The following is an 11,854-nucleotide window of genomic DNA, read 5'->3' as shown; positions in this document are numbered from 1 at the left end:
TGTGTGTGTGTGTGTGTGTGTGTGTGTGTGTGTGTGTGTGTGTGTGTGTGTGTGTGTGTGTGTGTGTGTGTGTGTGTGTGTGTGTGTGTGTGTGTGAGTTTGTGTCTGTTTGTGTCTGTTTGTGTCTGTGTGTGTCTGTGTCTGTGTGTGTGTCTGTGTGTGTGTGTGTGTGTGTGTGTGTGTGTGTGTGTGTGTGTGTGTGTGTGTGTGTGTGTGTGTGTGTGAGTGTGTGTTAACATGCACACAGTCCTGCAGGTCTCATTCTCTCTGAGGTTTCTGCAGCAGTGAAGGACGAATGTTGAAGTGTTTTTCCCTTTTTTATCCTCAGCAGTGTCTTAACATTAAAGTCCTCCTCCTCCTCCTCTTCCTCCTCCTCCTCCTCTTCCTCCTCCTCCTCCTCCTCCTCCTCTTCCTCCTCCTGATGTGTGTGGGAGCCTCCTCGTTGTTATTCTACAAAATGGAAAAGAGAAAGATGAAACAGGTCTGAAGGAGGCCGTCTGAACTCTGAATGTAAATCTGCTGAAGACCTGCATTCGGTTCAGTGTTTGTTTATGTTTGTGTTTGTGTTTGTGTTTATGTTTGTGTTTGTGTTTATGTTTATGTTTGTGTTTGTGTTTGTGTTTATGTTTATGTTTGTGTTTGTGTTTGTGTTTATGTTTATGTTTGTGTTTATGTTTGTGTTTATGTCTGATATTCATTCATGGGTTCAAACTGTTTTCTGTAATATTAATAAAAGAAACACAAATACTTTGTGCTCTGGTAATCTTTCTATTGTTAATGCACTTCAATTATTATACTTACACCTTACTAAGGTTAACTGTCAGCCCTGAGTACTGTCTGCAGGTATTACTACAGCCCTGAGTACTGTCTGCAGGTATTCCTACAGCCCTGAGTACTGTCTGCAGGTATTCCTACAGCCCTGAGTACTGTCTCAAGGTATTACTACAGCCCTGAGTACTGTCTGCAGGTTTCACTACAGCCCTGAGTACTGTCTGCAGGTATTCCTACAGCCCTGAGTACTGTCTGCAGGTATTCCTACAGCCCTGAGTACTGTCTGCAGGTATTACTACAGCCCTGAGTACTGTCTGCAGGTATTCCTACAGCCCTGAGTACTGTCTGCAGGTATTCCTACAGCCCTGAGTACTGTCTGCAGGTATTACTACAGCCCTGAGTACTGTCTGAAGGTATTACTACAGCCCTGAGTACTGTCTGCAGGTATTCCTACAGCCCTGAGTACTGTCTGCAGGTATTATTACAGCCCTGAGTACCGTCTGCAGGTATTCCTACAGCCCTGAGTACCGTCTGCAGGTATTCCTACAGCCCTGAGTACCGTCTGCAGGTATTCCTACAGCCCTGAGTACCGTCTGCAGGTATTCCTACAGCCCTGAGTACCGTCTGAAGGTATTACTACAGCCCTGAGTACTGTCTGCAGGTATTCCTACAGCCCTGAGTACTGTCTGCAGGTATTATTACAGCCCTGAGTACCGTCTGCAGGTATTCCTACAGCCCTGAGTACTGTCTGCAGGTATTACTACAGCCCTGAGTACTGTCCTTTGCTTTTTAAAAACGATTGAAAATGTTGTAGTATGCATGTCAGGCCAGTAGGTGGTGGTGAAACTTTATTATTGATTATTGTTTTGTCCTCCGTCGACACAGAGGTGGAGAGAGTGTTTGATGTAATTAATGCGTCTCTGCTGATCACAGTTCCACAGTCCGCCATCGTAAACATTGCACTCTGGAACCCGGTTTCAGAGGTTTACATTTTCAGGCTCTAAAAGGAGACCAAACCGGGTCCGGTGTTGTTCTCGCTCCAAACTAACTGCAACAGCGTTGGTTTTTATATTTTTACATACAAACATGATGAAGTACAGTAAGTAAATGTGGACGTACACACCTCCCACTGCTGTCCTCAGTTCAGTGACCCTGCTGCAGACAGAGGAAGAAACATCAGTCCTGAAGATTAATGAGTCTCAACTGGACACAAACATCAACAGTATAAAGTCCAGTGTGCAGGATTTGGTGGCATCTAGTGGTGAATTAGCTGATTGCAGCTAACTGAATACAGCTCAGCCTTTCAAGCACATAGGAGAAACTACAGTGAAAGTCCACATCTAAAGCCAGTGTTTGGTTCCGTTCTGACAATAAATCCTCCTCAATGTTACACACTGGACCTTTAAAATATACATATACACATACATAGACACAGTATATATTTATATATCCAGTACAAAGACACAGATACACAGATGAGGTGACGTCCTGCCTGCTGATTGGCTTTCGCCATCAACAGACAGACGCACCTAAAGACGGACTTACTGCAGCGGAGTGACTCAACTTGTCAAAGCGAAACTTGAGGTTGGATCTGGGAGAGTTTTTATTCTTCGTCTCTGAGAGAGAAAACACAAACAAACAAACAAACAAACAAATAAACTGCTAACTCTGACAACAGGAAGCAACAAACAGCGTAAAGGTCCGTGGAGTGAAACCTGCAGAGGTCAGATTCTAAAGCTGTCGGTGGTACTTTATAATGACGTGTGTGTGTGTATGAACCTGTGGGGCTGCGACAGACGATGATCGGGCTTGAACTTTGACCTTCTACCGGTGCAGCCTGGGCGAGCTACAGACACAGAGAGAGAGACAGGTTACTAATATTAACTGTATTAGTGTGTGTGTGTGTGTGTGTGTGTGTGTGTGTGTGTGTGTGTGTGTCGATGTGTGTGTGTGTGTGGGTGTGCGTGTGCGTGTGTGTGTGTGTGTGTGTGTGTGTGTGTGTGTGTGTGTGTGTGTGTGTGTGTGTGTGTGTCGATGTGTGTGTGTGTGTGTGTGTGTGTGTGTGTGTGTGTCGAGTGTGTGTGTGTGTGTGTGTGTGTGTGTGAGGTGTGTGTGTGTGTGTGTGTGAGTGTGTGTGTGTGCGTGTGTCGATGTGTGTGTGTGTGTTTGTGTGTGTGTGTGTGTGTGTGCGTGCGTGTGTGAGTGTGTGTGTGTGTGTGTGTGTGTGTGTGTGTGTGTGTGTATGTGTGTCGAGTGTGTGTGTGTGTGTGTGTGTGTGTGTGTGTGTGTGTGTGTGTGTGTGTGTGTATGTGTGTCGATGTGTGTGTGTGTGTGTGTAGTGTGTGTGTCGATGTGTGTGTGTGTGTGTGTGTGTGTGTGTGTGTGTGTGTGTGTGTGTGTGTGTGTGTGTGTGTGTGTGTGTGTGTGTGTGTGTGTGTGCGTGTGTGTGTGTCGATGTGTGTGTGTGTGTGTGTGTGTCACCAGGTGAGTGTCGTCTGCAGGGATGCTGAAGCTGCAGGTGCTGGACGTGGATCTGGAGATCTTACTGCTCTCCTTCTTCACGTGAGTCCTGCACATCACAAACAAGGAGTTGTGTTTACTTCAGTCTGTTTTCACTGACACATTTATATTTACACATCCGGCCTTTTTCCTTCCTCAGAAAACATTGGGTTCCCGCGTTTACCTGGAAACCTGGAAAACCTGGAGATTTAGAGACTAGTAATAACTAAGAGTGTCCAACTATAAGAGAGTAGAAACTAGAAATAATTTCTGTTGTCCTGGAAATGTAATTATATTTTATCTTGCGCTGTGGCCAAATGTTACAGTTCGGTGGTCAATAGACGATTTTCACAGCAGCCGTTTTGACATGAAATAGTTGGGTTGTTGTTCAGTTCCATTCCGGACATGTTGGCTCACTGGAGAGGCTCTGCTACACTAAATGGAACAAAGCCTCGATTAGTATCGTTGGTAACTAGGGATGTCCGATAACATCGGCCCTCCGATATTATCGGCTGATATTCACTCAAAAATGTAATATCGGGAATTATCGGTATCGGGTTTTTATAACCGATGTTTGTTCTGTAGGCTTCAGCATTTCCGAGCCGACATGAACGCAGCATGGGACGTTTACCGGCGCGCGCTAGATGATGTATAACAACAACAACAACAACAACTAGACTGGTTGGTTGCTAACGTGGCTAACAAACAAACAATTTAAAGCTGAATGATTTTAATATTAACACAAAATAAGTTCAATGCACCTTAAATATTTGACCCTGCTATGAGCTGTTCCTTAACCAAACTAACAATTGGCTCAGAGTTTACATTAGACACCAGGCTGTCAATCAAACTCTCAGCCACAGAGAACGTAACGTGAGCTAACGTCGGTTGTTGGACTGAAACTCTGAAAATGCTCACACTCATATGTAGATAGGTAAAGTCTATACATCTGAAACAGAAGGTGCTGCATTTGTTTACCCTTTATCTATCCAGATAAAAACATTAAGAACAGTTTCTGTATGATGTTTATTAGACCTATGTAATCTGAAGGGCACGTTGTCATGAGCTGTATCTTGTATATTTATTATTAGCTATGTGGAATGTGTATGCACCTTTATGTAATCTGCTGGAAAAACATGAACATTTAAAACCGGATCATACCAAACAAATATCTGCTTGCGTGTCCCCGTGTATGTAAAGTGTCCTCCTGTTTGATGTGAAGGAAATGGCCACCCTACCAGTGGGGCATCATGTGTTAATTCCACAACAGGAGATATGTTATGTTGTTACAGTTTTGGTGTAAAAAGTCTGCATATATCGGTATCGGGTGATATCGGTATCGGAAATTGAGAGTTGGACAATATCAGAATATCGGATATTGGCAGAAAAGCCAATATCGAGCATCCCTATTGGTAACGCCTGTGTTTACCCTATTTCATGTGAAAATGGCTGCTGTGAACAAGGTCAGATTTTTGTATTTACTCGGAAACCACCTACAGAACAGACAGCGGCAGGAATGTGGACACAGTCAATGTGAGGACCCAGTGATAAAAACAAGGCTCCACAGCGCCACCAGTGGCCACTGGTGCAGTCACACACACACACCTGTCCACCCGTTGTCCCGCCTCTGGAGAGCTGGGATTGGACGGCAGCTCTGGCCTCACCTCCAGTGTCGGGTGGCAGCTGTCGAAGCTCCTCTGCTCGCTGAGGAGACTGAGGAGGAAGAAAGATGCAGTGAAGCCTAGCTTAGCACAAACACTGGCAGTGGAGGGAAACTGTTAGCCTAGCGCCATCAGAGGAGGATGAAACACGGTCTCACTGCCAACTCGTTAAATACTGCAGCTCGGTCAGTGGTCCTCTGTCTCAACGTACGACTCATATCGCAACATTAGCAAGAATACATATTCTACGTCCTGTTAGACTTTCAAAATAAAGGTTACGCATTGAACAGAGTGACAGTTTGGGTAAAGAAAAATGTCGTACGTAGTTTAACTTACATATGTTACTAGAAATTGTTTAATTTTGGTTTCACACGGGACTCAAAGTCCTGCTTTTTTAATCTGCCCCCTGCTGGTCATTACATAGAATGCAGGTTTAAGACCTATGGAGACCGACTCACTGCTGGAGCCTCTAGTGGCCCTTAGAGGAACTGCAGCCACATACATGGGACCCGACTCTAAAGGTTTACTGTTTCCACCTGGACAACAACACAGCTGCACCAAATGTGGTTTCCTGACACCTCGTCCTGCTCAGAGGGCAGTGAGGTACGCTGACTCTCTGAGGGGTTGAAAATGAATGAATGAATGAATGTATGAATGAATGCTCGTTTAGGATTCATTTATTATTATTTAGTTTTTTCATTCTTTAAAAGTCACCGTCAGGAAACAGAGTCTCCGAGAGTCTCTCTGAGATCACACCTGCAGACTTTGACGGGTTGGGAGTGAGACTGTAGTTTATTGGAGGTGCAGAAACAGAGAAATAAAAGGTCACCTCCTCTGGTTGTGTTTCTCTGTTTGGCTGTCGACGCTCAGCAGACGAGGAAACAGTCCCGACCTCCTCTTCACTGGAGATTTCACGTTGTACTGACGGCGGACACACAGCAGACAGTCAGCACACAAACATGCTTACATCACAACCCAGTGACCTCTGACCTCTGCTCACCTCAGGGCTGATGTGTGCCAGACCCCCCCCGCTCAGACTGGTGGGCAGCCCTGCCCCGCCCCGCGACATGGTCTCCATGGAGACGCTCCGCCCTCGCATCGCCCTCTGACCCAAAGAGAGAGGAAGTGTTAGAGTAATGTGAGTATTTAGCAAAGTAATCTGATTACTAACAGAACACAGACCTTGATGGACTCCAGCAGACCTCCGTGGGCGTGTCCGTTCTCTGCCCGCCCCTCTTCCTCCAGACCTGAGGTCAATCCCAGCATGCTCTGGGAGCGTCTCTGCAGCTCATCATGGAGGCTGTCCAACAGGGCGGCCCGGGTCCGCTCCTACACACACACACACACACACACACACACACACACACACACACACACACACACACTCTCTCTCACACACACACACACACACACACACACACACACACACACACACACACACACACACACACACACACATAAACGACATTTATTAGTTTGTGTTGTGAAAACTTCCATAATTATACAAGATATCTGTCAATTAACAAACTAATCCATTAAAATTACACAACAAATACTTTTTTACTGTTAATATCACTAATTTTACATAATTTTATAAATGTATTAACATTATTAAACTTGAAATTAACAGTTGAATTTATTAAATAAACAGTAAAAATGATAGACTCGCGAATGTGTTTTAATATTTTTAAGCGAAAAAATGAAATGTTTACATTAGACATGTAAATTAATTTTATAATTTTATTAATATTTCTTTGTATTTAGAAAATACAGAAAAAACTGCAAATTAAACAATAAAAAACCTGTAAATATATTATTATAAAATCTTCTCCAGTGTTTTTTACAGTGTAAGTTTATATTATATATTATAAATGTACTTTATTATATTGTAAGTAGAGCTTTAGTTTGATTGTAAATTTAGATAAAAAAAAATATAAATCAAATAATAAATTATGATATATTACTATAGATCAGTGTTTCTTTATCAGTCTCTTATGGAAAAATGGAGTCAGAATGAATTTAAATCAGCCCACTGGGAGCTGAACGTGTCCACTTCTGCTTTAAATGTCCATTTAATATTTTAAAAATGGATTCAGCATCTTCATTAACCCCCAAACCTCCTGTATTGTCCCGATCAGCCAATCAGCTGCAGTGTTTCCGGAGTTTTTACCTCCAGGCGGGCGAAGCGGTCGCTCTTGTAGCAGGCCAGCTCGCCATTGATGAGCTTGGTGAGAAGGAACTCTCTGAACTCTGGACCCTGAACACAGAAAGGACATCAGGTTGAAAGGTACGCTGAGAACACGTCGCACAGACTGAGCCACGCCTCCTCTTCCTCTCACCTTCCTGAACACGGCTGGGTTCGGGAGGGGCGGGCCAAACTGGGGCACGTCCTCTCTCGCCGTCACGGACACCTGTCAGTCACAATCAGACATAAACAACAGGCAGACACACAACTGCACAGTGACAACATCTGGAACTGTCTGTCCTCAGCTGTACCTTGTAGGAGGGGCCGCCCGAGCCGGGGGCCTCCACCTGCACCAGGATGAAGGCGTGCAGGAAGTTGGAGGCGATCATGTCGGGGACAAAAGGCGTGGCCTCCTCCTGGAACACCACCGCCACGATGTCATTCCCTATGTGACGTTTCCTCTGCAGCTGAAGGAGAACTTTATTTATTGAGAATCTATTTTTTATATTTTATTAAAACCAGAGTTGGTGATCGTTGGAAACACTAACAGAGACGCTTTTAATCAGTTTGATTCTGTTTCTGTTCACTTTAATAAAGTTACGATGATCTGAAGGTAAAATGAGTGTTTTTGTCTCTGGAGTCTGGTGGAGAGTGATAGTGATATTACGGCTGTTTGTGGTTAAACTAAAGGTCTATCTCTGTAGGGATCCTTTCCATAATGCTGTTGTTACATTACAGTTGCAGCCTGTTTCATTAAAATGTATTTAATTTAATTTTAATTTAATTAACTGAGTGAGGATTTATTTTAATAATAAATAAATTAAAAAAGATTGTCTTTATATTATTTCTGTTCACTCTGGAGTTGTTTTTTATGTCTATCTGCTGATGATTATCTATAAGGAAAATGACTAGTTTTATGAATGGAGTCTGGTGGGCCGTAGCGCCCATTGTTTTGGTCTGAGATGCTGCCGCTCTAGTGCGACACCTAGTGGCCGTAAAGTCCCATCCTCTCACACTGGCTGCGTTTCATTAGTAGTTCCACTTCCCCTCGTTCACTTCCCCTCAGCCCTTGGTATGACGTAACAGCATACGTCGCACGGAGGCCACTTGGAGCGCGGAGGGAAAGTGGGCGGGGGAGGAGCGGGGGATTTAAATGAAACGTACTTGCCCTTGGAGTCTACTCATTGGCAGCGGTCGGCGTTATAGCGGCAATGACGTAAACTGCAATGCATTGTGGGTGATATCATCCTCAGAGTGACCATCGTTGTTCACTCGCTCCCTCAGCCCTCCGAGGGTCCATCTCACCAAGTTCACTTCAGTTTACAGACAATTGGAACGACACTTATGGTGGCGGCGGGGATTCCCCCGAGGGCAAGTGCCGAGGGCAAGTGAACGAGGGCGTGTTGAACGACTAATGAAACGCAGCCAACATCTCCTGCCGTCACATCATGTCATGTCAGGCCGTGTCATTCATGCTGTGTCATGCTGCTGAGTCATGTTGCGTCGTGCTTGAACCCGTCTACCTGCTGTGTGTCTCCCTCGGTGAAGGGCAGCTTGGTGGAGACGTGGAACATGATCTCCTGCTGTCTGTGGACGGTGTAGACGGACTGAGAACCCGTCTGACCGTGGGACACGTCCAGACCGCCCCGGAACCTGCACAGAGGGAGGGGGACACCTACCTTTTAGTCTCGGTCGGTCTGTGTGTCTTTCTGTGCTCTGTGTTTACTGCGGCGGATTATTTGCGGCTCACCCCTTGAAGTCCTGTAGCTCCACGGTGTCTCCCAGCAGCTGCAGGAACTCGGTGAAGGCCGGCGTCTCCTCGTTGTTCCTGAACAGCTCCTCCTCAGACACCTGATGGACAGGTGACAGCACCGTCAGACACACGATACAACACGATCTACGCGGGACGACAACCTGAACTACATGAAGTAACACACAGTCCGTCTGTCTCAGAGCTGATTTATGTTCAGAACGTACCTGTCCAAATCTCTGGTAAATGACTCCAAACTTGAAGGTGTTGTTGACCTCGTGCTCGTCGTAGTTTACTATCAGCTGAGACGCCTGAGGACAGACAGACAGACAGATAGACAGAGAGAGAGACAGATGGGTTGGGTCAACAGGATGTCTCTCTGCCAATGGCGATTCTGACCCCTGTGGCCACCCCAGATCTGATAGGTAGTTGGTAAAGTTCGTCAACACAAGAAACAAGAGAAATGCTGTCAATCAATGATGACAGCTGATCAACTGATTTAGGGCCAGTTAAGCATTGAACGTTAGCATTTAGTTTTTTTAATTGTTATTTGGATACCACCATGAAATATTAAACGCTATTTTCTGGACTGAAGACTGAGGGTGTTTTTTGCAGATGTGTGTGTTCAATAGAGCTAATGTTTTATTTTTGGCCAACCAGTATGTGAAATATAGAGTGACAGTCTAGATTTAAGTAGCTATAACACAAGAACAAGCTGTGACTTATTTATTTGCTCTGTGATTTAAGGGCTGTTTAAAGACTTTTTTCTCTTGGAGATAAAGGACTTTTTGTTTGTATCAATGAGCTCATCTTCACAGGTCACATACTGTGAGCAAATTGCATTCAAATGCCACAAATGCTTGAGATGCAATATGTGTTAATTGTGTTATTAAAAGTGAGTGGTAAGAGTGGTAGTTATGTAAAAATAAACCTTTGTAGATCCTATAAATAGACATAATTAGGCACATTGTTGACACCTCCTTTCTTTTTGACATTTTAATGGAGTCAAAGCTGTTATTTAAGGGGGTCCACAGCCCCACATACACCTGTATTTTGCACACTGATTCTAACCCAATTTGACAATGATCCTGCTTGACGTTTGTAGTTATAGCTATTGCTTCAAAGTGAATTGACTGACTGATTGATTGATTGAATGATTGAATTACATTTCCCCCAGGGATATTAAGAGAATAGTTACGAAGAGAAGCAGAGATATTCAGAGCTTCTTCAAAAAAAAAAAGAAAAGAGTCAGAAAAGGTTCAGTCAAGTCAGCAGCCTAGGTGCAGCAGTAGTGATGAAGAGGAGTCAGCTCCTCCTGCACAGGATGGTAAGTCATGCTTTAGTTTATCTTTTGCTTACAGATACACTTTTTAATAAGGTCCTATCTTTAAGCATTTGGGTTTGTTCTGTTGCCTGGTTTCCTGTGTTTTTATGTAACCACAAGATGGCGCCTCAATTAGTAAAGCAAACACAGGTAACAATACAGGTGACACAGATGATGAGCTGATGACTGATGAATGTTATTCTATAGGATGAGTTAAGAGCAGTTGAATTTTGCTACTCTAATCTAACTTGTGAAGAGACGAGGACTTTAATCCACTACAAGGAAATGGCTCTTTGAAAATGTGTACCCTATCCTGAACATAATTACTGATTAAAAATAGACATGTTAAAATAACCAGAGATACTTGAGGACTGTGATAGGTGGAAATGGAATAAAAATATGACTTTTTAAAAAATATATATTTTTTTACCAGCATAGACACCTTTATTTGACAGTTACGAGACAGGAAATCATAAGAGAGAGAGGGGATGTGACATGCAGCAAAGGACCGGGATTCGAACCGCGGTCGGCTGCGTACGTATACACATTAAACTTCGCTATGCCATGGCCACCCCACACTAGCTTTGTGTCCCATCTTGGCCACCCCAGTAAAAATGTCCTGGATACGCCACTTCTCTCAGCAGAAACCTGTCGAGCTGTTGTTGAAGTTCTCTGAGCTCACCTTCGGGTAGAGGACGGGACTGAAACGTAGACCTGTGGCTTCCTCACACAGCAGCTTCAGGAGGAATAAACAATAAACACACAGTTATAAACAGAAACACTCAGTTATAAACAATAAACACACATTATAAACAATAAACACAAAGTTATAAACAATAAACACTCAGTTATAAACAATAAACACTCAGTTATAAACAATAAACACACAGTTATAAACAGAAACACTCAGTTATAAACAATAAACACACATTATAAACAATAAACACACAGTTATAATCTTTGCACTCATAAAGAAACAATAGATTTGATAGATTAAATATCGACTTTGAGTTCTTGCAGACAAACCGACAAAGTTTGAATTCAGACTTTTTACACATCAACATCATGATGAGTTATTTCAGCATCCTGTTGATCCGTTTATTGACACGTTTATTTTGGGTCCATTTCTCCGTTTTAAGCAGGTTTAAGGGCGGAGACTTAAACACCATAAAGCTCAGGTCCTCAGTTCTTTAAGCTGGAAACAATCCAGTTTTTTTATGTTTGTGTGTGTGTGTGTGTGTGTGTGTGTGTGTGTGTGTGTGTGTGCACCTTGGCGAGCTCTGGTACACTGGGGATTTCAGGCAGCTCCGTCAGAGACAATCTGTGGTAGACGCTTTTCATCCGAGACCTGAAGGGACAGAAGAGAAAAACCAGAGTCCTGAACCTGGTCCAGAACCCGACGGGGGACCACAAAAAGGAGCAGTGTGTAGGAACTGGTGGGGAAGTTGTAGATTGCAACCATTTGAACATGGCGGACTCTGTAGATAAAAACGTCTCATTCTAAGGAAACAAACAAACTCCTGGAGCTAAGAATACGATGATCTGATGCTCATAAACTAATAATAATAATAATAATAATAATAATATCAGAAGTACCTGATGATAACATGGAGGGACTCCTGGTCCTTCTCCTCTTCATGCCTCACAGACAGCAGCAGGTTTCC

General features: G+C 43.7%; 1 long non-coding RNA gene and 1 pseudogene across 11 annotated transcripts; one reads left to right on the top strand and one right to left on the bottom strand.

Annotated features, from left to right (window-relative positions):
• Window positions 1–210: 210 nt before the first annotated feature.
• The window catches only part of LOC127360352 (rap1 GTPase-activating protein 2-like), a 40,741-nt pseudogene continuing 29,097 nt past the window's right edge, over window positions 211–11,854 (bottom strand).
• On the top strand, window positions 624–1,887 carry LOC127360369 (uncharacterized). 11 transcript variants are annotated; one of them, XR_007883614.1, is made up of 4 exons: window positions 624–843; window positions 875–1,246; window positions 1,402–1,463; window positions 1,495–1,887. It is a non-coding gene; the product is annotated as an uncharacterized LOC127360369 (long non-coding RNA). The 11 variants fall into 11 exon arrangements; XR_007883609.1 differs by having other exon boundaries at window positions 624–905; window positions 937–1,246; XR_007883611.1 differs by having other exon boundaries at window positions 624–1,029; window positions 1,061–1,246.

The sequence above is a fragment of the Dicentrarchus labrax genome, unplaced genomic scaffold, assembly GCF_905237075.1.
Source record: "Dicentrarchus labrax unplaced genomic scaffold, dlabrax2021, whole genome shotgun sequence".
Classification (NCBI taxonomy): Eukaryota; Metazoa; Chordata; class Actinopteri; family Moronidae; genus Dicentrarchus; species Dicentrarchus labrax.
This window is presented reverse-complemented; position numbering and strand designations above follow the sequence as displayed.